Source organism: Rhipicephalus microplus, chromosome 3 (genome assembly GCF_043290135.1).
Source record: "Rhipicephalus microplus isolate Deutch F79 chromosome 3, USDA_Rmic, whole genome shotgun sequence".
Lineage (NCBI taxonomy): Eukaryota > Metazoa > Arthropoda > Arachnida > Ixodida > Ixodidae > Rhipicephalus > Rhipicephalus microplus.
The window spans coordinates 30,876,667-30,904,264 of NC_134702.1; the positions used below are offsets into that span (position 1 = coordinate 30,876,667).

Sequence of the window (27,598 nt, forward strand, 5' to 3'; positions counted from 1 at the left end):
GAACGCACCGGCAAAGCGGAGAGTAAACGCCGCGGAAGAGAGGAAGGAGCCTAGACGGCATGACGCCTTCGGAGCGACGAAGACGTCGTTCTCAGCCGTAAAGCCTGACGCCTCGTTTTGCTGGAAATGAAAGGACAATGGCCAAACAAAGCTTTCGCCGACAGCCTGACAGCTTGTCACGTCGAAACATTACGACGCGCAAAAGGAACGGTAAAAAGGCGGCCGCGGCAGCATGCGAGCGAGAGCTGCGGCGGCGAAGGTGCATCTTCATCGCCGACCCCCTTTGGCGCCAATGCCACTCTGCTTAGACTTCGCTTCTTCTTTCACTCGCTCTAGCACCCTCCGTCTTTCTTTCGCTACTCGTCCTCTTCTTCCTGGCATACTGAGATCACTTTTTCGCACTCTCCGATGATCAACGTCGGGAGTAAACGCGTCTTTTATGCGTTCTCATTTGTGGCGCACTGCTGGCGCTGCAGAGAATGACGTCACCTTGCTCGGCCTGTACAGCGGCTTCGAAAGCAAGAACTTCCGCGGTGCCGGTGGTTCGGGGCAGGTGCGGAACATGCCAGGCTTTCCGCACCTCGTGGGAGCAGAGCTGGCTAGGGCTCACTCGAGCTCACTCGATCGCGCGTCGTACCGGAAGTACGCGACAATCTTTGACCACACCACATGGGTGCCCCGCAATGTGCCGCGGAATCCCCACAGCGTACCGCGGAAAGAACTATTTTTATGCCTAGTTCACATTGAAACATCCGCTTTCTACAGCGACCGAAATTCCCCTGCCGCCGAAACACAGCGTCGTTCGCACTGGGCGCGCGCCCCGCGCCGCCGAATATGCCATCAACTACGGGGCGAACGCGGGATGGATGCGCTGTCACCCGGTTGTTGTCGCGGCTCGCAAACGCTACTACGCTATCCAGTGGTGTGTACTTCGATGATTCTCGTACGCAAGAAGCAAGAAAAGACAGTACTGCTTACTTTGCTGGCAAGTGGCTGTCTTGTAATGCACGAAGAGCAGAAAAACCACCGACGCCAGCGGCGTTGGTGGGTTCGTTTTGCTTTGCAAGACCGCAACAAGCTCGTTCACGCCAACAGCAAGCTCGGTCACCTCTTTCACGAAATACGGAGGTGAAGTAGGCACAGAGTAGGTTAAACTCCCGTTGTTTGATACATTCAGTTACGTGCACTGCAGCATAACAAGTGAGTAGGGCTTGGCCGCCATTTTTCAGAATTCCTTGACTAGCGCTCCTATTGGTCCGCGGTGACCGATTCGGCGGCAGACGCCGCAAAAATTGGTCCGAGAGCGATCGGCGCGGAGAGGGCCCTTTCGGCGGATCTCGCCGCCGCCGAATCGGATTCAGAGCACTTTCGGCGGCCGGAATGCTCAGTGTGAACGCGGCCTTATTCTGTCAACCGGGTACCACATGTCACTGATCGAAAAAATTAACACGGCTCCTTACGCATTCGCCCTACACAATTAACCCGGAGGCTACGGAGCTCGGTGGAACTGTTGCTACGGTGCTCGGCTGCTGACCCAAAGGTCACGGGTTCGATCCCAGTCGCGGCGGTCGCTCTTCGGTGAAGGTGAAATGGTTGAGGCCCGCGTACTGTGTGACGTCAGTGCACGTTCATGATCACCATCAGCCTAACTAGGCCCACTGCAGGACAAATGCCTCTCCCATGTTCCGCCAGTCAACTCTTTCCTGTGCTTGCTGTACCACTTTGTACCCACACATTCCCTACACTCATCTGCCCACCTAACTTTCTGTCTCCCCTTCACCCGCTTGCCTTCTCTTGGAATCCAGTCTGCGATCCTTAATGACCAGCGGTTATCTTACCTTCACGCTACGTGCCCTGCCCAAGACCATTTCTTATTTCTTTATTTCGACTATGATGTCGTTAACGCACGTTTGTACCCTGATACACTCTGCTCTCTTCTGATCCCTTAGGGTTGCATTTATCACTTTCCTTTACGTTGCTTGCTGCGTCGTCAACTTAATTTTAACCCTCTTTGTAATCCTCCAGGTTTTTGCTCCGTAATTAAGTACCGGCAAGATCCACCTGTCATATACGCTCCCCTTGAGGGAGAATGACAATCTTGACGGATTGTGGATAGGCAGTGCACTATAAAGACCACCAGATAGTCGAAATTTCTGGAGCCCTCCGCTACGGCGTCTCTGATAATCATATCGTGGTTTTGGTACGTAAGATCCCAGAAAATAATGATATTATTATTATTATTATTATTATTATTATTATTATTATTATTATTATTATTATTATTATTATTATTATTATTATTATTATTATTATTATTATTATTTGACCCAAAGGCTATGCCCACCCTTTTTCCTGCGTGTAGTTAGCATCCTCGGATATGGCTTCATATAGCTAAAGGGATTTTGCTATTGCGAGAATTGGTTGCATGTTTTCGATTGCAGTCTCGAAATGAGGCAGGCCAGAGAGGAGTTTTCTGCTACAGATAATCCGGCACATATATACCTCAACGGCACATTGCTACACGCTATGCACCCCAGCACACACACCCCGACAAATTCCAAGCATTCTGGGCCCTGCCAACGGTTCATATCACACACCAAGGCAAGTAACAAACTAGAACGTCTCGTAATATGAGGGATGAGTGAGCGCAACGACCAAATACGGCAAACTGGGCTACACAAGCCACAGAGAGCCATGGTTTCGTGCAGTGAATAGGCCAGCTATCTGGATCAAAGGCCAAAATACTTGTCCTTCACTAACGTGTATGCCTCGTCGACGTCTTGTGCTATAACGGCTCTCATTATGCACCACTCTGTTCTTGCTTTTCTGGCCGTTTCAATTTCTCGTTGTGTAACAGTGTCTGGAACGATACTCGGCGTCCTCTGGTGCTCAGGAAAGAGTTACAATGCTTGTAAACTAAACAACGAGTCGACGTGAACCTTGAGCAACGCGAGTAGAATTTCATGAGTGTACGAACGCTCGCGAGCGTGTTTCAGGCGCCCGTCCCGGAAAACGTGACAAATGACGGCTGTGCGCTGCCGTTGCTGCTGCTGACCGCGAGCTCTTCTAGCACGCTGTGGGGGAGGAAAGTTGACAGAAATAAAGAAGAAGAGGAAAAAAAAAACACGATCGTTCCGGGACAGAGCAACACGCGCATCTGGAAACAGTCTGCAAGCATGCGCCGGCTGCATGGGGGCTTCGGGTTTCCATCTCTGACAAGATCCAGGCAGAACAAGAAAAACGCGAGCTCCCCCTTTCCCCCCTTTTCGTTCTCTCCCTATCCGCATAAGTGCCTTTTGTTTCTCTTTGCCGTCGAGGAGAGCACGCCCATGAAGATCGCGTCTCTACAGGACGGAATCGGAAAGTGGGCGCTTCAACCCGAAGCGCATCCGATCGCGCCGGGACCTTAGCGACATGGCTGTAAGTGCCTGGCTGTTCTGCCCGTCTAGACAGCCGCCGTTCAATGCATGTCGCACGTTTTCCTCACACATAGATTTTTGCGCCAGGGTCTTATGCCCCAAAACCACGATATGGTTATGAGAGACACCGTAGTGGAGGGCTCTGGAAATGTTGAGTTTCGTGGTGTTCTTGAACGTGCACTGACTTCGCACGGTGCAACGGAACTCTACCATTTTGCCTCCATTGAAATGCCACCGCCTTGACAGGATCAAACGCGTGACCTAGGGTCAGCAGCAAGGTCCGCAGCCGAGCACCAGAGCATTTCACCACATGCCTGTTGGCCAGCAACGGTAGAATAAGACTGACGATTCCACAGTAACAAACGCAATTCTTGTTATTTCTTTTTTTTTTGACTACCCGGCGGCAGAGCATCTACTTTGGCAGACATGTATACCATTGCAGCAGATACTGGTACCGACTTTCTCGGTCGCAGGGCAGGCGCAGGTTTTTCCAATGGGGATAGAGGCACTCTGACTCGGCACTTGCGGTTGTGTGTAGGCACCCATTCGGAAAGACGATCTCATCTCTTTCTTGTACAAGACAGGGAGGTTACCCAGAAAGGTCTCTAGTTGGTTACCCACCCTACGCAAGGGGACAGGAAAAGATAAGTGGATAAATTATCCTGCGGAAATGCAACAAGTAGTATCGACTTGCTTGGTGGTTTAACGTGCGATATTGAGCGATAGAATAAGTACAATGGCGGCAGCAGCGACCGAGTTTATAAGCGAGCCAGCAGCGTTTTCCCTGTATACTCGGCTACATCATTCAGGGACACGCGTATAACGGCTGGAGCATGTAAAAGCGAAGTTAAAATGATACATACACGAATGTCGTGGAGACAGACGCAGATACATATACGGGTCTCAGCATCCTCGACGCGACAGGGACAAATTGCGTCGCGAGGGGTTTCAAGCTCAACCGCGACAGACGAGCCTGGAGAAAACGATCGTCCCGCAAATGAGGAAATTGCGGTTAAAAAACAAAAAAAAAGAAACGGTGAGAGTAGTTGGACGGCGCACGAGATAAGTGGCATCACGCGTTTCGGAAACAATAAACAAAGAATTGGAAAGAAAGAAGGAACAGAAAGACCGAAGAGAGACATAAGCGACACCGACGTGGCACCGTCCATATCCCTCCCGCTGGGGGTCTTGTCTCAACCTCTTTCGGCAAGCCATGTGTTCTCACGGTTTTTCCTTCCGTTTATACTTCGCCAAAAAAGTGGTGTACCCGAAAATCACGGGACCGTGTCTCGCGAACGAAAGGTGCGGTCTCAAGAAAAAAAAGGGGGGAGGGGACGTTGGTGGAAAGAAAAAGGGCTGAGTATGGCGCCCACTTTTCGATGTTCGCATTGCAACCAAGAAAAACAGTCCTCAAGAACTAACTTCTTACTGTAGATACAGTCTTTCTTGATAGTCTCTTCTCCAAATCTACCCCATTTTCTTTCTCTCTCTCTACCCGCCTGAAGGCCTAGCTGTTCTGGCCAACGGGTACCGCACTCGTGGGATTCTTCATTCCCCCCTCTCCTCTCCTCTTCTTCTTTTGCCCCGTCTGGGCAGCCGTATTTTTGGGAAGGCGTTCTTGCGAAGCCAGCAAAGGGATCTGAGAATAGAGCCGTTTTCTCGGCCCCTATAGCTATATAGCTGCCTGCAGGGGCCCCAGCTTTTTCTTCGCCGCGTCGCGGCGAATCCCAAATGTTCCCCCCGAGGAGATGTGATACGCTTTATGGACGCCTTCGTGCTCGTTGTCTTTCCAGGGCCCGTCTCTCGATCTCTTTTTTTTGCCGCTTCTTCTTCATCTTTCCCATTTTGTTCCCCGAAGCGCGCTTGTTTTAAGAAGGGTTCTAATCTGAGGAATCCTATATATAAAGAGTACACGTTGCCGGGGTGCTTCCGGCTATCGGCTTTCATCAGAGCGTCGGCGCGACTCACCGGGGACGCGAACTTGAGGGCGCGCGACTCGGCCGATTCCGTTCTCGCTCTGTCTCGGCGACTCCTCTATCCCCAACCGTTAGCGTCCTGCTACTTGCGGAAGATCTTACCGCGCTTCGCCTCTATGCAGTCATATTGCTGCTACAGCGAGATTCACAAGTGATGGGGCACGCACTGTCACAAAGCGACGCGAAATCGGAGACATGTGTTTCCATCCCGGTGTTATCGTGTTTCCACCGACAGAAATGAAACGCTGGCGGGTTACCATCATGCCAATCTGTTTCCACAGTCTGAACTTCCCTTGTTCTACCTAGTGGATATATGCGTTTCTTTTAATACCGGTAGAACTCTTTGTTTACGAAAGCAGCTGTCTAAAATACCTTTGTCTGCCCCAACTGTGATAACTGCCATTGTGTAGAAACTCTCGACCATGTCATGTGCCATTGTCCAGACTTTGAAGAAGATCGCCGGACTCTTCAGTGTGCCTTAAGGAGGCTGGATGATCGACCCTTTACTCTGGAGAAGATCTTGGGAGCGTGGTCTTCAGCCCAGAAAGCCACACGAGCCCTTCTACAATTCTTGAGGGCAACGCCACTGTGCGACCGCCTGTGAAACATGAACTGTGCGTGCGGTGTGCGTGTTATGTGCAATGTGTGTATCCTCCCCCTCCTCCTCCTATCATTATCCTCCTCCTCAACCTCTCTTCCTTTCTGATTCCCCTCTCCCCCGTGTAGAGTAGCAAACTGGGCTTAGTCTAGTTAACCACCCTACCTTTCTGATATTTTTCTTCTTCTTGGTTCGTTCGAATTGTTTTTGTCGATTTATTTGTATTTCAATCGGGCTACTGATGTCATCACTCACGTTGGTTCCATTTTGGCTGCTTCGAACATCTCGTCAAACTGTGGAGTATTGAACAATGCAGACGTCATGATTCTATTTCTTCGAGCTTTGAGCGCATTTAGTTGTGTTCTGAGCGCACTGCTTATAATGCTTCACCATTTGAGTCAATTCTCCAACAGACCCTTTGTTCTGTAGAGCAGCGATCGGCAACTTTTTGACGCGGTGGGTTGAGTTGCATAAAGGCGATAGAGGGGGGGGGGGCGACGGTAAATTAGGGGGAGGGGGAGAAGGACTTCGCAGACAGAAAAATTATCAAGAGAATTCACAATAATAATCTATAATCAACAGAGAGAGGTAGTTATCGATAAATATAGTTATCAATGTTATGCTATTTATGAATAACAATGGTCGTTATCTATATTAAAAATATTAGGTGAATAGTCAATAATCGTTATAAATGACTATAATCGTAATACGTCATCAGGCAAAAAGTGTCAAGATTCGGACAATACCGGGTGAAGGCGGTCTTTCGCTGTTCCAGTCCTTTTTGAGGTAAAACTGCCATGTCAACCACCAGATAGTATGGAAAAATAGGAGGGGAATGTTCCGATTTTGTGTCATGGGCTCCATAATACTGCCCTGTGGGCCACAGACCCCCGACCCCTGTCATAGAACAACAAATGACTGTGCGCCACGTTTTGTTTTTACAATCATAATTACCATTGTCATGACTTCTAACAGGGTGGCTTAAACGTTGCGGTGGCCTATAATAGTAGTTCTAGCAAGATATGTAATTGCCCCGACATCCCCCTCTCGTTCCCCAAAAATAATGATAAAAGGAGGTGTCCGAGATGAGTATCTCCTCTCTAACTTCGCCTGAGGAAAATTAGTCTTTCATTATTGAAAATTAAGGGATTCAAAAACTCGCAAAATGATGTATTGAATATAAATTTCGACAGCAAGCAGACTCAGCACATTTTCGCTTTTCGAAGACTCTACAGAAACCGGGGGAAAATATCCATCAATGTGCACCTTACAGTGCCTTCGATGCATTAATGATTTGCTGCGGTGTGCAATCTTCAAGTGAGGAATGCGACGCCCAGTTCCTTGAAACTTGAAATCAATAAGGACGATTGATTAAGAGATAGATTCAGGTGCGAAAGACATATAATGCGAAGAAATGCGCCAACTTAATTGCTTTCCAAATCTAAAATCAATTTCGAGTACAGTTCTCGACTTCGCCAAGTCACTTTTTGTAACGGACAGTGAAAAAAACAAAGATAGAGAGAGAAAAATACCCCATAAAAAGTGAAATTCTTTCTCCATACCTCTTCCACCCTTCGATTATACTGCGGCTAGAACTCTCCTCATTATCTTGAGTCACTGTTTTACTGACTTCAGCGAAACCAGAGGAATGCAGAAGAAGCGGACGAGTGATGTTGTCGAATTTCGATATGTGTTAAAACTCGGAAAATTGTGAGTCCCCCCCTCCCCCAAGAATGTGACGATTTGTGGTGCTGGCCTTTAATCTCCAAGATCGTGGGAATGTGATTCATTCGCAGTGTCGGTGCAGTGAGATTTATGAAGGCGAACGCCATAGATGTTCTGCCAAATGCAAAAAAAAAAAAAAATCACAGCATATCCACGGAGTGAATGATGATTGGTTGGGCGCAGCGTTCGTCAGTCTGTCTGTCCATTCGTTCTTGCGTCCACCTATCTGTGTGATCCTTAGTGCATCCGTCCGTTTGTTCATTCGTCTGTCTGTCCGTCCATCTCTTTTTGCGGCCATCCCTCTGTCTGTCCATCCGTCCGTGCGCCCCTCTGTCTGTCCGTCCGTGCGTGTGTCAGTCCGTTCGTCCGTCCATATGTCTAGAGAATACTCCAAGCACAGCCATCTTACATCTTTTCATCATGTATTCATCATATACAAGTGCCCCCATCCAGCAGACATTGTAAGGACCGCTTTTTCGGGTATGTCGCACTGGTGGTTACGTATTACGTGGGACGCACAAGCCACGCCATAAGGAGCTTCGCTTCTAAAACTCGCCTGCGGCGGCGTAGGCGTCAGCACGAGTGAAGCAAAGAAGTATCGCCTTGTGATAACGCCATTCTATGAAGTACTGGCGTCATAGTCGCATATATTTGTGACGTCACGTGACGACCACTTCACGTGAAATCATCGCTTGGTCAAAGGTCAGCCGATCTCGGAGGCCATGCCAAACCCCAACGGGTGCAGAAAGTTGTTCGTAAAAGGGAGGAGGGCGGGGGGGGGGTCAATACATTTGACTTAGAAGAAAAAAAAAAGGAGATATCTGTGTCCCCTTGAAGTATTGAAGTAGTGTTAGGCAAATGTATAAGAAACTGTGCGACTTTATTCGCGCCAGTGTTGCGACAGAACTGCGAAAGGGCTTTTAACAGTTTCATAGTGTCAGACATCTCCACACAAACGTCCACATGACGTTAGCACAATAACGCGCTTTGTTGATGTGTAGCCGGTGTTTCAGGAACTAAAAATAAACACATCTGAAACGGAGCTATAGACAATGGTTACTTGCTCTTACTGTCTAACCCCGCTTCCACAGCGCTACGTTTTCAAATGACGTTATTACACATATCGTGTGTAGCTGTTTTTTCAATGTCATGAAAAATCAGCGCTCCTGTATGGTGCCCGCGTACTCCTTTTCACAGAAAATGGTGAATAATGTATCCCATAGACATGAAAAAAAAGTCAAATGAAATCGCACTCACATTGCTTAATAATATAGCTGTCGAACACTCGTGATTTGAAATTTCATTGTTTTAATTTTATCAGTACGTTTTACCGTTTTTTTCTGCAGAAACTAGCACCGTTAGCAATCGTCTCGTCCGTCAAGCAAAGGTAACGGTTGCGTATACTTCTCTGCAGTACCCCACTTAACAGTTGAGTGGGTGGCTCTATTATCAAACAAGAAAAACTAATTTTTGACAAGCCACGTTACAACAAACAAGTAAAACGGCATTCGTATCTCGGTACAGCAGGAGAGTGCGGGACGAAATCCCAATCTGCCTCGACTGCCCCGATCCCGTCAAACTTCGCGACGTCCTTTTGTTTTCTTATTTCCGGGTTGACCGATTCATTTTGTGTCCGGTTCGCTAAGAGCGCTCTGCTCGCCAGTCGCTCATCGCCCCTGGCGCGTTTGTCAAAAACCTTTCGACGGCGAAGACGGGCCAGGCGTGACAGCCAGCCGATGTTGCCAGCGGCTCCCGGGAGTGACTCGCCCTGCATTTTGCCGCATATACGGCGTGACCCAATTGAACTGCAAAAGAGGAGAGCACGCAGAATCTAATGGATCCGCGTCGCGTCAGAGACCGCGGAATGACGACGACAAGCGAGCACAAGCACAAGTGGCTTGTCACACACGTGTCTCAGTGTGTGTGTGCTACGCGTGCACCGAGCGTCGGTCCACGTCGACCTTATTTTGACCGCTCATTCAGGCTTTGCGTACGGGTGTCCCGTTACTCGTTCTCGGTACTTGTTGCGCCGACTTGTGGGACATTCCTTCTGTCCGACCACACTTCTTCGTGACCGAGGTACCCGCAAAGGGCCACGCACTGACTAGGCATATAGGTACAAGCTTGCATGGTCACTTATGCGTAAAAATGACCGCTAAGACAAGACGTGGTCAGGTCGCGTAAAAATATTTGTTTTCTTGGAAGGGACAGGGGTGAATCCCCTGTCCCCCCACCTCGACCCAATGAAAAGTGCCGGACTTTAGGTAAAGTTTATTCATTAATTCATTGTGCACGGGAGCTTTCGAAGTGACTCCGTTGTCGCCCAGTTCCAGGTATGTTCATCGGAGGACATGCAAGCGCCCGGTTGTAGTGCACTCTTCATAATAATATCTGGGATTTAACGTCCTAAAACCACGGTATGATTATGAGGAATGCCGTATAGGGGAGGGTTCCGGAAATTTGGACCATCTGGTGTTCTGTAACGCCCATTCACAACGCGCGGTACACATTCACAGGAATTACGTGACGCCATCTCGCTGCGGCAGGAACACCAGCCTGTCATAAATAACTGAATGTGAAATCGGGGAGAAAAATCATATCTCTCGTGGAAAGCTAGTTATCAAAAAAAGACTCCGGGTTGTACGGAAGCAGAAACCCAGTAGTACACTTCGGTAAAATTACACTATCATGCTACAAAAGGTGTCGCTTCACACGAAAATTAGAACACCGTCCGTAGAAACACATGGGATCTCATTGTTAAGCGCTGTGGGAAGCCACGCGGTTTGTAGTGCGACGCTGTAATTTTGCCAGACTGTTCAATCAAGCCTGTGCTGTATATAACAGGGATTCGTTTTTGATGACTGGCTTATTTGGTCAGATATGATATTTTCTATTACTTGCCATTCAGTTACGGCAGGCTGCCGTTTCGGCTGACAAGAGATGACACTACGTGCAGATGTTCCCAAATCCATGGTCACTGGGGCCTCTAGTATTTCTTTACCATCAAAATTCGGCCACTGTGGCCGGGATAATCCACTCTTTAGTGTTGTATATGTCAGATTTCGACGTTATCATTCAGTCCACGATAAAGGTCAAGTATATATTTTTGTGCCTCTGTTGATTAACTTGACGTCGTCATATTACCGTGCTGCTTGCTTTGTTGTGCTCCTGCGGTGCCCCGAAAATGACTCCTTTCAAAAGCTTCACTGCAGTGAAGTCCACGGTTCAGAGTTTCTCACTGTCGGCTGAACACGAAGCACAATCACCGTACACGTGGTTTCGGCCCAGCATAAATCTGCAGACACATGAGCAAACGCAGCTGATGCAACGGAGCAGTTGCAAAAATTATTTGCCGTCGCGAACCCGAGAACTGCTACTCCAACATAAGCTCAAGAATTAAGAAACCTGAACTTCACCGAGAGTGTTGCCACACGTTACTTCATGTTTGGTGAAAATTTATTTTCGCGAACGACCCTCCGTTACCTAATGCGCCATTTAAAGAAACTATACGTGCTGGCGCGCCAGAAGCCACATTAATTACACACTTAAAATAAAACCCCTCAATTTGGCCAGCAAATTACGTTTTGTTTTCACTTTCTACGAAGGCAGCCAATACCTTTCGTTTATAGAATCAAAGCCCGAACTGCACATGGTCTTGACACGTTGCGCTTTTTTAATAAACAATCAATGATCACTTGCTCTTCGTACAAGACAACAAAAGCACGCTATTTTCAATGCCATACCAAGGAGGGCGTACACAGAGAGCAGGTGAAAAACAGTGTCTCACGAAGAGACTTAAAGTTAACTTTTTTTTTTATTCGCATGCAACCAAATTCCAGAAGCGAAACGACCTCGGTCTCCCCTCGGGTGGTATTTCGTGCATGCCTTTCTTGTTTTTTTTTTCACTGCAGCTAATGTCTCTTTCGCAATAAAAAGAATAAACAGAGAGAAGAAGAAAGGCGACTGCCAACGGCGTCGGTTTCTTATTTAAATATATGATAATTAGGCCTGCGGAGGGCGTCGCATAATTAGAGCAGTCGCTGATCGCTTTCCCCCTTCAAGCGTAAAGAGCGAGCGCTGAAAAGAAACGACGTCTTACTTTTCGTTCCTTTTTTTACTTATTTATTATTTTTTCGTGCCACAGACTTTTTCGCGAGTCAGGGTTCGGTACAGCGTATAAGCAAATACAGGAATAGCCCACTGCAACTGAGTTAGACGCACGCTTAATTTTCTCTTCCAACCTGCCTCTCTCGTTCCTTCCTTTTCCTTCAACACGCCCACTCGGAAACACGCCCACCTGAAATGCCTGCGATCTTTTGCTAAAGTATAGTACACCACCTATTCAATTCGCGGAGTGCGTGGTGTGAGGAAAACTGGAGCGAACAGTATAGATGGCACCTGCAGCATATGCGTGCGTGCATGGGCTAAAAATTAAATAAAATTTAAATAAAAACAAAGTTTACTTCGGGTATCGAAGATATACAAGCTCCCTGGCAAGGTTGAACTCTGGTATCGATACTGCGAAGAAATGTTAAGGGTAGCGTTCTCGTATGGCACGGCTGTATTTTCTTTGCCTTTTTAAGTTTCTCTAGTGTTCCTAGGGCCACACAGAAAAGTACGAGAGTGAAGATAAAGGAAGCGAGATAGTGATTCGCTTTTATAATGACTCTCTTTAGAGCAGCCTTGCAATCGCGGGTCCTTCCTAATTAGCACTGAAAGCTACTGTCGTATCTGTCTTTCCTTGAACGCGTGGATCTAACCGCCGGAACTGTCAGCTTCGACAGCAGAGTATCACGTTATTTGTTATTTTTGACGTATAGCGGGTCTGTTTTCAGTACAACCAGCGTTTTAAACCAGCGCATTTTCACCTGGTACTGACACATCCAACTTTATAAACGATTGCATACCCCGTGAGCTCTCTGGATAGCATGAAACCATGGTCATTGCTAGTTAAGCTATAGTTAACGCAAAGAAATTATTGAAGTATATGGAACTCGCACTCAAGGGACCACTATCGGCATGGTATATTCATGAAATGCAAAATGACAGCACAGAAGAGCGATAAGGCCGTGTAAAAAAGTACGTTTTCCTACGTAAAGCCGGGCAATGGAAGTTCTATTTCTAAGTCTCTTGTACTGTGTCTCAAGCCCTGCACTGTTGCAACAAGATAAGTTAGCTGACATGACAACACACGCGTCTAGAAGACAGAGTTGTTCTGATAGCTGTCTTCTACTTAGTAATGACGGTCGATCACCCGCAAAGGAATCGTCATCACTTGAGATAAGCTGTCTTTCATGTTGGTCGTGGGGACGTCGGTATAAATATAGGCTTGACCAGGCTTGGCCTGGCCAAGCGTATTGCCCACCATCCACCGTTCTCATGGTGCAGCGGCGCATGCGCACTTAGTACCCTGGCGTGGAAGTCGCTAAACGCCGTGGTACAGTATCTATAGTCCCAGAGGGTTTTATTCTAGCGAGCCCGGTTGTCTATCCCGAAGCACCCCGCGAAGCTACGGCACCATATATACCAAAACGGCAGAGGGCAGCACAGGAAAATGAAAGAGGTGGATTGCATCGCCAGAGCGTTTTCTTCCGCGTGTTACAGTTTATGCCGAACGTCGGTTAGGTCTGTCTCTCGCAGATAAACGAAACAATAGAAGCAGTCGCCAGAGCCACTGCTACGGCAAACTTCGTCAACACGGGATGTTGCAGACACCACGCGTGACTATTCGCGATGTCAACTGGACTCCGCCCATAGACTGCGTTCATGCGTTATAGGCTCTATAGTGTATATATGTACAGTCGGCCAAAACTTTAGCTATTGTTTGAAGCGACCACTTTTTTGTCCCTCAGCGCCATATTATAGAACGAAGTTATAAAGAATTGCTTCATGGAGATGTGCTTTGTGGGCATACACTTGTCCTTTATTCAAATGAAGCTTAATGCAGTCGTATGGCAAGGATACAGAGGAGAAAAAAACTGACACTCATGTACGATAGCTAAAGATTTGGCCGACAATACATAGTGCCTCTGGTTATTTTTTCTTCCTTTCTTCTTAATTTTTCTTATTTTTGTGTGTATCTTGTACATTACTATCATGATGTTGGTATATCCGGCTCTAACGTAGCCTACTTTCCCATATTTTGCGAAATATAAATTTTAAAAAATTTTGCACCCCTGTAAGCTTTCATGTTCCTCCGATCTTCTACCCACTACAACCACTGCATTTTACGACTGAATGCATTGCAGATATATATACCAATAAGCAGTCCCCATCAACCCCAAGAATACGCGATCAATTAAGAGTTGACACGAGAGCAATAAAGTTGCTTATTATTCACTTTCGAATACCCTCCGGCTTTTCGTTTTCCAGCTATAAGGGCAGTGTACAAATGAGCGCAGATTTTCACATCGCGTTGGTCTCGAGGCAGCACAACATGCAGCCCGAACGGGAAGCTGCTCGTTTGGGCCTCCTGATGAACGACTGCAAGAGCGTCTCCGGGAAACGGAAGCAGCTTCGTGTATCAAAACCACGACTCATTTTTTTTTTTCAATTCTTTCTCCCAAGTTCACTGCACCGACCGAAAAAGTGCTGCCGCTATATAGGCGACGAGAGAAAAGAGAGCATGAGCGAAGTTTCGAAACTAACGATAAAACAGCGCGCACGGGGCAGCGATGAAGAAGGCCAAGCCCACGGCTCGTGCAGCGAAAGCTCACCAGCTTTCTTCATCGTCCCGCTGAGAAATGGGCCGCGAGCCCGCGACGACCTTGGAGTAGGAGAAGAAGGAGAGCGCGCTCACGATATTAGCAGGCTCACAATTTATGACGGATCTGAACGAGCGGGCGCCGCTCCCGGGAACACAACATCCCTCGTTCGCCTTACTCCGTGTCTTCCCGTGTATATTTCCATTTTATTCGAGTCTGTATCTTCGAGAACGTGTACGCATACATCGGTACCAAACGGGACACATCGTATATACACCACACTGCTTCCAGCGCCGAACGAGCACGTGACCTTGTAGTTTCCGGTAATTGAATGGGTACTTGGATGAGGACGCTGCGGACTGGTCTTAAAAGTTGCGTTTGCTCGAACTTTTGCTCGTTTTCTTCAGCTCGAACGTGGCCGTAAGTCATGGTTGTAGATTTTATGAACGAGCGCATGTGTGTGTGAAAGGCCGCGTATTGGACGCCGCGGTGCGGTTTATACACATAAATACAACCCGCTCAGGCAAAGTAAAGGTTACCTGCCCTCAATATTCATTACTACCTTTGTCTTAGGCGCGTGTGTGCGTGAGTTTTTTTAAGTACGTACCGCAACGCGTTAGTCGCATTACGGGCACTTGAGCGCAACCTTGAAAGCGTGCGCGAGCTTGGTCTGTTTGTTGCTTCCGCTGTAGCTATGGCGACGAACGCACGCGCGCGCGCGTGTGTGTATATATGAGCACGTGTTTTATCGCTCCTCGGGCCGCAGCTGTTTTCCTGTTTTTAACCCGGCCGCATGACTCTCTCTGACACATGTATGATGGGGAGCGGAATTTCCAGCGCCGCCGTTTTCTCACGGAGCGATCCTTCCTCAACACCAGGCGCTTGTCCCTCCTTCCCTCTTTTTTTTTTTTTTTGGCTCCTTTGCTTTCAAAAGGCCGTCTTGCTCTTGAGTAAACGAGGCCTCAAGGGTGCAGCCTTTCACGCTCATGAACGCTGCAAAGGCGGCGGCGGAGGCGGCGCACGCTCTTTTTGGACGTCGTCGTCGTCGAGCGTCTGTCGTGTCCCACGCTTGCGGTGCACGCAGAGCCTTAATTCGGAAAGAGTCGCAATTAGCGAGTCCCAGTCGCGAGCCAAGGGGCGGAGTCGCCACGACAGTTGAAGTTTTTTTTTTTTTTTTTTTTTTTTTTGCTGGCACCCGCGCTCATGCAGCTGGGCCGGGTTCTGGTCCGTAGTTCTCGCGACTGTCGTATAGACCGAATTTCCGGTTAATACAAACGCAACCACAAGGACCCCGTAAGCAAGAACGTTCTTCACCCGCCGCGGTGGTCTATAGTGGTCATGGTGCTCGACTGCCGACTTGGAGGTCGCGGGATCGAATACCGGCTGCGGCGGCAGCACTTAGGCAAGATGTAAGATGTCCATGTGCTTAGATTAGAAACCCTGGTAGGCGAAATATCCGGAGCCCCGCACTACAGAGGCTCACATATTCATGTGGCAGTTTTGAGACGTTATACCTGGTGAAATATTTTCATTAAGAATACTACAGGTTTCACCTCGAATGGGCAAAGCTGAGAAATACTGCTACCCTCCGTTCAAGTTGTTGTCGATCATTGATATAGAAACTCTTGGCAATGCCTGGGAGAAAATCTTTATATACACTTTTCCATCATCTGCAATCTAGTGTGCTGTAGTATACCTTGGTGTTTCTTTAAGACAGTACAATATACGTTTCCGGGCCTCTTCTATTCACTTTTTGTAGTAGGGTTGATGTCGTGCTAAAATTATCACTTCTGACCAAATTCAACAGTGATACTGTTCCCGAATACAGCAAGTACTGCGCTTAACGTTGGCTAGCATCAACTAATATCACCTTATTCGCGTGTCTTCGTGGACCTCACGTGTATTCTGCTATACTCGGCGACCAGCCCACGGGTCCAACTTCACGCCAACGCTATACAATACCTGAAACTACGAATCCAACCTCCACAGACGTCAACTGCTTTTGTATATAGCGTCAATATCAAGTTTCCGTGGCACTATTTCTGTTTTCTCCTTTATTTTCGTTAATTTTTTTATATCCAGCAACTTGCGTAGGGTAGAAAATCAAACGCGTGGTTTGTTGATCTTCATGCCGTTTCCCTTCCTTGTCTGTCTCTCTCACTCTATCCCCTTTTTCTGGGATACTATATTTTTGCAGCAGTGTTCTGTGAGATAAAGTTTCGCAGTTACCCTTTTTCTCACGCGAATATAAAGAACAAGATGTCTCCCTTTCTTCAACATGACAAGAAAAAAAAAGAGAAAAACAAACTATACAAATGGGCGAAGCGGGAGGATTGCAGCTATACATAACGCGCCCCGTTTTCTTATCGCATCAGTCTGTTTGCTGTGCCCAAGCCTTTAGCCCCGGTTATCAGGAAACGTGAGTGAATGTTTCAGCCCTAGTGCGAAGTGCAATTTCTTGGTAGCTGCAACGTCTTGTTTCCTACTTTCTGGCAGACTTTAATAATATTAATAATAATAATAATAATAATAATAATAATTTTTGTACACATCCATGAGAAATACAAAGAAACGGGCCTGTTTAAGTCCCAAGGACTTGTGCGACTAGGCCCAGCAGAGCCGGTTACAGCGATGTGGCTACAAGAAAAACAAAAACTATTGTTGCTTCTTTGCCAACGAACAGACTAATGATTGACACAATTGCTTTTTTACGGTCAGTAAATAAAATATTATTATTATTATTATTATTATTATTATTATTATTATTATTATTATTATTATTATTATTATTATTATTATTATTATTATTATTATTATTATTATTATTATTATTATTATTATTATTATTATTATTAAATAGCGTTTAGCGCGTCAGGACCCCGGCCTAATTATGAGGCGCGCAGTAGCGGCGGTGTCCGAAAATTTCGAACATGTGGTTCTATAACTTTCACAGACAGCACAGTACACAGGCTTCCAGCTTATCGCCTCCGATAAGGTGGAACTGCAGCGACCTCGGGTGCAACAGTCGACCACCGTAACCAGTGCATCGACGAGGCACACACAAGTGGCTTCAAGAGAGCTCACTAAGTAATAAGAGAAAAGCCTAATCTCTTCCTCGTTTAAAGTCACGTCCATGGCTATATATGGGCCTCAGAGCGCCTTACCTTCGAGTTCGAAATTTCGCCCGCGTGGTTTTGTTTTCAAAATCTTCGCACCTACTCGCCTTGCTTAGTCTACACCGGTTATGAGGTTGTCCTGTTAATGATCATGACACTGCGGCCTGTACTCGAGGTAGCCGCATAAATTCATATGGTGGGGCAAAATGTACTGGTGCTCGCGCACTGTAATTATGGTGCACGTTACAGAAAATAAGGTAATAAGAATTAATGTGGATCACTTCACTACAGCGTTCCTGCCTGATCAATTGTGCAACAAGCTAAATTCTGCAGTTAACTGATCGCATACTGTAACACATGGGTTTCACTTTTGAGCGAGACATGCACTAAAATGATTTGCCATCATAATTCTTCTTGGATTTGCTTTTTGCCAAAGAAGAGCTAGGACACCGAAGGCACGTCTACGGGTACTTAGTCTGGAGACCTTGTCGCCACTTTAATCCGAGGATATTGGAGGGAAAACATTGTTACCTGCCTATCTGTAGCACGGAAGTACGAAAAAAAGTTTCTCGAAAACAACGCTTCTAAGACAAAAAAAAAGAGTCCTAGTTCTGGATTCGAACCCGGGGCTAACGCTTCGTTAGAACTAACCAGGAGGTCACATGAAGACCGCAGCGCGAATGTGAATTGATAGACGACTCGCTGCACAAATACACTGATTATGCCAAATCAATTCTACGGAAGCCCCCAAAATGGAAGAACGTTTGAGAGGAGGATGAGGGTTCAGGAACGCCGCTGGTCCTAAGTTCGAATTCCTAGCCCGGACGAGTTCAACGTCAACTGGGGAGACTTATGTCTATATGATATTCGCGCGGATTTTAATTTTATAGCTTCACGCTGTACAGACGAGTGAAAGAATTTTTTACACGCACATTCTTCCAGCCTGAGGGCTAACACCTTACTGATTTGCTTTACTCCAGTTGTTGCAGGAAAAGGATGATGAAAGAAAAACTGAGAAGCCGCCAAAACACACAAGTAAAGATATACACGCACAGAAGATATTTTCAACGTCACAATGAAGCTCATACATCATATGAAGGTCAAAAGAACCTAGTAAATCAAACCATTTCTTTATTCTTCCCAATCGCAGAGCTTAAACGCTGCACAACAGTGGTCCAAGGACGCCCCTGTCCCGATTCTCCTGCTCTAAGTAGGTGCCTGTGTTACTTGGGCGGCTCGTAGCCGGCAAACTGTGTTATTAATGGAGCCAGTTTGCAAAACAGTTTTCGCCGCGCTCTCCAACAATAGAATACGAAATAGCGACAGGTGTTAAACGCGTGACACAGCAGCGATTAACACCACGCCACACATGTATATTTCAGACCTGATTCGTCTGGGCAATTCGATGAGCGCTATTACGCATAACGTCGCGCCAAAAAGAGAAACTGCGACACAACGCCATCATGCGGAACCTTCTGAGAGTGTTTTACGTATACGGCAAAGAAATGTGTGAGAGTAATCTGTTGAAAAGCAAAGGAACAAAAAAAAAAAAAAGCATGACCGCCTGACAAAAGTGAATCGCTGCAGTGCATGGTCCATTTTTCCGGCGCGCTTGTCTACCTATCCCCCACTTTTATTCTTTCTTTTCGTTTCACTCCACTATCATCCACTCTTTTTTTTTTTTTGTCGCGAATAACCTTGCCCTGCCGAGCACACCGTCCTTAACCTGTCCGACGCACGTCTACGCGTATAAGCGACGTACAGCCTCATGTCTTACACGCCTCGCCAGCCTCGTCTCTCCTTTCATGCTCAGAGCGGTTTTTACATAAGCCTTTGTGCCAAGCCTTCTCTGCCGGCTCGGATTTGAAGGTTAACTGCCGTACACACCCAGTCGAGAGATATTCCGCGCTAAACAAAAAAAAAAGTGAGAGCGAAAAGTTCGGGGGCGAGAAAATGAAAACGGAGAAGGCGAAAACCGTAGGAGCATCCATCCGGCAAGACTCTCTCGCCGAGTGATGGAATAAGAATAGAATGCGAAAAAAAACGGTAAAAAAAAAGAAAGTTATATCATCCGAACGCTCGCTCTCTATCTCGCCACATCGCGTAAAGAAAAGCCGATGTTAGAATTTTTCCTTGAGAACTAAATGGATGTTCGAGCAAAACTGGCAGCGGCGCGCCTAGCAAGATATAGTGGCCTATTATAAGCGGCGTTGCGACGACGAAACAACCGAGAAAGCGAAAAATACGAAGGAGCGATCCGAGTAAAAGTTAACATTGAATCAAGACGCGAAATGTCAGGAGGGGCTGTTCCGACGATACGAATAAAAGGTCCCGCGCTGGCGAAGCGAAAGCGTGAAACGGACTGCCGCGCTGTGCAAAAATGTTGGGGGGAGAGCGAAAAAAAAAAGGGGGTACCGAAACATCGCGTTTTTCCGGACGCATGACGTTGATGCTTGGCGATCCGTCAACTTTGATAGGGCGTTCGTATTAAAAAAAAAACGGGGGGGAAGGGGTCCCGTTTTCGTGGTCCATGATGCACGTAGGACGACGACGACGACGAAGAAGAAGAAAGCGTGGACGGCCGCGCATACGAAGTTAGCTTCTTTCCCGCAGAAAGGAAGAGGTGGCGGCTGGAATGTGTGAAGGAAATGCATTAGGCATACGCTATAGTGGGTGAACGAAGAGTGAAAGAAAGTGCACAACGCAAAACTGACGCGGCTTTGCGATGCTGCGCTAGCACGCGCCTTTCAAAAGCAGGCCTCTCTCTGGCGCAGCTTGCAGAGTAGCCGTCGTCCTTCGGCGAGGTGGGCGCGAGACGTGACCTTCGCATAAACGTCTGTGCTCGACATGCGCCGGTCACGCGCCTTGGCTAGACATGACAGAAAAGTGATTTTGGCGCCACGATCCCCGCCCGAACATTAAACACGGCCATCTCGGAGCACGGAAGAAAACGCTGGCACTATACACGTGTTACATATAAGGTGTATTAATTTATTCCTGCATAATCTTTGTATTGTTTGTAATACGTGTATAGCCTCATGTAACTAAACTTTAATTAGGACCGCCTCTGTTGTCCAAGAAATGCGATGTTTCCTTCGCGATAGCAGGCGCGAGGAAAAAAAAGAAAATAAACGCTCATTTAATCAGACGTTCCTTAGAGCTGGTTAGGGCAGAAGAAGAAGGAGAAGGCTGACGCTGATTTATTTTTTACCTCAAAGGCTGCACACCGATCTGTCTTGCGGTGGCGCGTACAGCATACACGTAACATTTGGGCTGCTCATTATCGTGGTATATAAGTAACCTGTGCAGGACACGTAAGCATAAATTTATTGTATGCTTTTTCTCTATTTCCGCTGCAATCGATTATCGCGTAGGTAACAATATTCTTATCTCGCCAGTGTCGTATATCTTCCTCTATCTGCGCTCGCGCTAATAACGCTCTACATGTAATTGAAAAGAGCCAGGTTACATCCTGGCTGAGCGCGCATTATTGAGCGTCAAGCGTTCTTTAACGTGCTCCTGAATCAAAGCGCGTGGGCCTCAAGCATTTTGATTGATTGATATGTGGAATTTGACGTCTCAAAACCACCATCATGATTATGAGAGGCGCCGTAGTGGAGGGCTCCGAGAATTTTGACCACCTGGAGTTTTTTAACGTGCACCCAAATCTGAGCACACGGGCCACAACATTTCCGCCTCCATCGGAAATGCAGTCGCCGCAGCCGGGATTCAAACCCGCGTCCTGCGGGTCAGCAGCCGAGTACCTTGGCCACTAGACCACCGCGGCGGGGCGTGGCGGTCGCATTTCGCTGGAGGCAATATGGTAGGGGCCCGGTTACTGTGTGATGTCCGTACACGTTCGAGAACACCATATGGTCGAAATTTGCAGAGTCCTCCACTTCAGCGTGCCTCACAATCACGTAGAGGTTTTTCTCGTAAAGCTCCCGGTATTGAATAATTTCGGGGTGGTGGGGCAGGCACAAAATATTGACTGAGAAGCAAATAACGACAGCTTTCATCTTCCAGTCAATTTAGGCGCGTGCGCAAGAGATCTTGTGAGTTTTTTATTGTTTCACAAGCGGATCTATACAGAGACACGTCGCTCGCTTTGAGCGCATTTTCTCCCCTTTCGTACCTGCAAGTGCGTTAAAAGCTACGCAGGAAGGGGGGATGACAAAGGGGCAAAAAGCACACGTTATGACTTTGATCACTTTCTTTTCTTTCTTTCTTTTTCTTCAAACGCTCGGCTTATTTTCAGTGCGACCATTAACGAACGCTCGGGCACGTTGCGCCATCCCTCGGTGGCCTTGATAACTATGCAGCTCGCGAACGACACTCAGGTCGGCCAGTGGTCAATGGCTATCGGTTAACGGCGGGGACACTTGAGTTTATGGGATGAACTGTCAATCAAGACGGAGCAATTTCTAACTGACTTTTCTAGCTGATAATTTCTCGCTGAGAATAAAATATTCATGGCCGTGTCGTGCGCCATAATACAGTATTAAGCTCACATGTTCTCAGGAGGCTCAACTCTCAATATGCAGCGTTTTCCCGACCATGATGAAAATGCGTTACAGGTCCATTTAAGCAGGCTTTTACAGAGATATCTACCAGTACATTGCTTCGTGAATCGATATGTGGGGTTTAACGTCTCAAAACCACCATATGATTATGAGAGCGCTTCGCGAATCGCTCTACGTCTTACCAAGGCAGGCTGCGTGATGCGATGGTCCCTCATAGTTTATCTTGTCTTAATCCATGCTTCTTACAAACACCCAACTGGTTCTAACTGTAAGAACGGCCAGATGAAAAACATGGATGACGCGATCCTGTTGGCGGCAAACAGGTCAGTGGCGCCATCTCGTAGTGGTACGTTCCAAACTACACAAAGATTTGCGCATCAAATATGACATTCTATTTTATTACTGATTCGTTATTCGACGCTACATCACCAGTCACACTTTTTCTGGCTAACGTTGCTGTGAATTGTAAAGACAAAATAGTGTAAGCTAGCCGAAAGTTCAGCTGAAATCATGTGTACTACAAGGTTCACTGCTTTGACGACGTCAGAATTTCGAATTACTGTCGTTTCAATAAACTGTTTTAATGGTGGATTACAAGTGAAGACGCTTCCGTCCTTTAAGAAACAAGCGAAGTAAACAGATAAAATTAAATTCCTGAACTTGGCATCTCCCTTTAAACACTCCTAATGGGGAAAAGTCGGCGTTGGCGGGTGTTTATTTAGCTATTATCGAGCATGAAACACGGGCGAATGAGAAGATGAGACTTGGACATTACGTCAATTAGTGATGTTGAAGATAGTAGCCCAGCACTAATACAGTATATTCTAGCGTTATTTTAGAGCTTGATATTTCTTAATAAATGATTGAGTTTTAAACTTGCGATGAAGTTTCTCATCTGGTGGCTTTCCTGTGCCATGAGTTAAGACAGTTCAAGGTAAAGCATACAAGGAATGGCAATGTGACATGCACCTTCACAGATTTCATAATTAAGAAGATAGCGGGAAAATAACGAGTTTTCTTTTTTTTTTTGCCTAATGTAAGATTTTCTGAACGTTTTTTTTTTCGTTTAACACATATGATACCATATTTTTTGTGCCTTAGGGAACGTGAGCGCATTATATCATATGCACCCTTTTCAACTAAGCGGTCTTTCATACCCCAAATCTCCCCAGAACTTTCGTCTTTCCTTTTGCGAGGTCTTGTGCTGACAAACTCAAGTTTTCGCAGTTTTTCATCACCCACACACACAGCACTCTTTCCCAAAAAGAAAAAAAGAGAAAAAAACGCGTTCACATTTGCCTTATAAATCATGGGAACATTGCGGAAATCTCCCCAAGCCTGAATGCTTTCTGTCTCCCTCCTCCGGGAAAGCCAGTAAATGCCAAAGGCAAAAAAAAAAAAAAAGAAATCAACGTAAAATGGTGCCGCTGCGACTCGTAGGTATGTATGTAATGCCCACACACCTGCGGGCCTGCTTTTTTTCTTAGAGGCCATCTAAGTTAAGCCATTCATTCCGTAAACCAAAACACTCGTGGAACACGCTGAACCACGATTTCTTCTGATTGCATAAGTTTTTTTTTTTTTTTCGTGGCGTGTCAGGTTTTCACTCAACGACCTAGATAGCAGCAGCTTATGTGGGGAAAACGGTAATCCTTCCCTTTCAAAAAATCTTGTCGACGAGTACGCCACTTTTTTCTCTTGTAATTTTCCTTCAATTTTTTCCTGCTTTTTATGTTTTTTCCGCGGAGCGAAACAGCGAGACTGACTCCTCACGCCCGCTAAACGAACGCAAGACTAAGGGAATACAAGTCCGTCTTAATAGCGAGCTGCTCTCGGTGCAGTCACGCGTTTGGGGAGGATTTCTAGTTACTCGCGGTTCTTCCGTGAGTCGTAAATTTTTTTGCACCAACGTGAACGCACGTGCTTGAACGGCGATGACGAGCGACGCATTAACGTGGCGAAGCTGCCGCTTTGAGAATAGCGTTTTACACAGCGGCTCTCAACACATATACCTACGTCGTGGAGTGCTGCAGGTTCACTAACGTGCCAGTTTAAAGCAAGTACATGAAATTGATTGATTTGTGGGGTTTAACGGCCGAAAATCGCTATATGATTATGAGATATGCCGCAGTGGGGGGCAGCAAGTACATGGGACTCTACACGAATAATCATCTATAGCCAGACAGACAAAGAATTTTATCGACAGACAAAGCCGATAAAGTTTTTTTCTTATCTTGTGGAAGTGTACAATGTTAGCACGCCTTGAGGTCTGTGTCATTTCTTTGAATAATAATATGACCTCGAATATACCATTTTAATATAGACTCTCTTTCCCCTTTTGCAATGCCCGAACCAGGTCCCTTAGGAGATAATGAACGATGATTACGATGGTTAATATCTAATTTCTTGATTTCTACACGTATTTAGTTCAATAACGATTAATGTATCTCTTGGTTAAAGCTTACAAAGTACAGACCTAAATACACTTGCAACGAGGCGTCTTAACTGGTCAACAAAAGCAACACTGACGCTAAATGAGTGATTCCGCTTATGGAATAGTTTAGAAAGACGAAATTGAAAAACAGAGCGTAATGGACATTCCCTCGTCAGTTTCCCGACATTCAAAATCATTCCTCCGGAATGTCTCTGATTTACACCGTTGAATAGCGTGAGATCCCGTAAAAAGCAACAGCCCCCCCACCCCCCCCCCCCCAAAAAAAAACGGGGTCTTTCAAGCAGTGGTGTCCGCGATTCAACTCTGAAATGACATTATAAACTGATGCTGTTCGGTAAACTAGTCGTGAGACTCATTTCCTGCAGGTTTACGACTAGAGTCAAACAAAAAAAAAAACAGAAGTATGTCTTCTATACTTTTGATGCATATCCAATGTTATCGCTCAATGGAAGCGAAATAATGGAGCCCCCCCCCCCCCCCAAAAAAAAAAAAAAACAGATGGTCAAAATTTGCAGAGGTACGGTACGCTGAGTTCGTTGGTCACACATTCTGTAAAGAGAGAAAATAGCGCTAAATATGACGAAGCTCAGGCGAAGGAACGCACTGGACGAGCACCTGCTGTTAGCTTAAAGTTTTATTATTTCAGCGCAATGTAAGGGAAAATAGGGTGGAAAACCAACGGAACGTAAAATTTCATGCCTTTCGAATTTCACATGGCCAGATGATTCCGCTGTTTGGAACTAAAAATATCGGTCGTATTACGTGCCAAACCCAGGATAAGATTATCCTATATAGGTTTGGTACGGATATGGGTACATGAGTATCCTGGACATAGAACACCGGTTTCTATAGCGTTTCATATCTATAGAAATGGGGCTGCCAAGGCCTGGCTCGAACCCACGACTTACAGATCAGTAACCACCGTAACCGATACCGTAACCGATACACCGTAATTGATAGCACCGTAATAACCGATAGCACCGTAACCGAAGCACCGTAACCGATACACTACCGCGGTGGACAGCGTGTTGGAACTGAACAATTGTAATATCCTAATAGCCTGCATGAGTTAGTAATCTATTGACATCTTTTGCACATGTCTCATGACGAAGGCTAGCACGTTCACGTGTCGTTGTTCTTCCTCTCATTTTGTTTTAGATCGCGTTCGAGCAATAAAACCTTCAGTTGTTTTGTCAGTGCTCGTCTTGTGTGTTCCTTCGCTTGTGCATCGTATCTTTTTTGCGCCGTTTTTTTTTTCATTTACAAAAGGTCAAAATTTTTAGGAACCCTTCACTACGGCATGGCTCATAATCATATCCTGGTTTTGTCTCAAAAAAAAAAACCTAGATACTATTAACTGCTTGATATATAGGCTGTAATTTCTGAGAGAGCATACAAGTAATTCTAGTTTGCACAAAGCCTTACCTATGCTGTTGTAATATCCGTGCTAATGATAAGTTCAACACCAGGTGACTACCGCATAATGCCAGTGTATGCTTTAGGCGATTGCTTGACGCCGCAAAGCACACATGGGCGCTTAGAAACGTGTAACATTACACACCGTGAACCACTGCACATTCGTCGCATTTAAATGATGAAGTGCACCTTGTCACAGATCCTTTCATTCGCCGTGTCCGCGTCATCGAACTGCTTTTTCCCCTTTGCTGCTTTTCGTTGAAGCAGATGTACACCGAGATACGAAAAGAGCAGAGAGATCCCCCGTTTCTACCTGCACTTCTACGCAAATGTATCACGTGCGTTAGCGAATGCAAAAAAAAAAAGAGTATCAGTCGCGGAAGTTTCCAGCAATTTGATAACTGCCTCGCGTTTTTTGTCCGCGATATCGACCTTGCATCACACCTTTCGTCGCTGTTACCACCGCGATCCCTCCCCAAATCCGCTTTCCTGGATCCCTCTTCAGTGCGGAGGCGCAGCACAATATTCTGACGTCACGCTAACTTTTCGGCTTCCTTGCACTTACAACTACGGTACACGCATTTGCCGCGTACAGGTAAACTGGCTCGCTCACTCCTTCACACAATCACACAAACGAAAAATGTGAGAAAAAAACGAGAGCTACATGATAGTGTACAATCATCTAGTATGACCAAAAAAGTTCACGTTTTGAAACTGCTCCAAGACAAATCAATTGTGGTATTATACTCAAACACACGACACGGGTCGGAAGAACAGGAACAGAACACTTTTCGCATGCCGTGTTTCGCGTTTTCGCTCAGAACCACAACGAATGATTTGTTCCAACTTACCCAACTCCGAACTTTACAGTAATAAAACATCAAAGTGGGGGCATAACGACGACTGATTGATTGATTGATATGCGGGGTTTAACGACCCGAAACCACGATATGATTACGAGAGATACCGTAGTGGAGGGTTACGGAAATTTCGACCACCTTGGGCTCTTTAACATGCACCCAAATCTGAGCACACGGATTAACAGCATTTTCGTCTGCATCAAAAATGCAGCCACCGCAGCTGGGATCCGATCCCGCGACCTGCCGGTCAGCAGCCGAGTGCCTTAGCAACCTAGATTACTGTGGCGGGTCGAGCTAGCCTTAGGTAAGAATCTTTGTGTTTCACTCACAGTTTTGCGCAATCCGAAGCCTCCTGCGGACGCTGTAAACACTCGAGCCCTCTGCACCTCGATATCCTGAGCCCCGCGGTAGACTCGGAAGGGACCGCGGGGCGAGCCCGGGAAAACGTGGTCGCGGTCACCGCCCGCGCCCTCGCCGCCTTGAATACCTGAGGATTCCCGGCCGGCGTACACCCGGAAGCGCGAAACGGTTTGTCGCCCTGACGCCGACCAGGAGGGGAGACTCACTTTCCGCAAATTTCACTTTCGAGCATCGGCGACAGTCCAACGGGCTGCCTGCCCTCTCCGCACATCGCGGCGTTATCGCCCCACGGCGCTAAACTGATAAACGCAAAACGACACCGGCTCAGGAAAGGGGTGGCAAGAGGATAAAAAGAAGAAAAAAAAGCGCGAGGCAAACAAGCGTGTGGCCAGAAAGAAAAGAAGTAACGGCGGAATGCCGCCTCGCTCAGGATTGCGTGGACAAAC

At 46.6% G+C, this 27,598-nt stretch overlaps 1 long non-coding RNA gene across 1 annotated transcript in view; it reads right to left on the reverse strand.

The window, feature by feature from the left end:
- Positions 1–27,352, reverse strand: part of LOC142803664 (uncharacterized) — a 130,919-nt gene extending 103,567 nt beyond the window's left edge. Inside the window, exon 1 of the long non-coding RNA XR_012894217.1 lies at positions 27,122–27,352. This is a non-coding gene — a long non-coding RNA (uncharacterized LOC142803664). The remainder of the gene's footprint in view (positions 1–27,121) is intronic.
- Between the last annotated feature and the right edge of the window lie 246 nt (positions 27,353–27,598).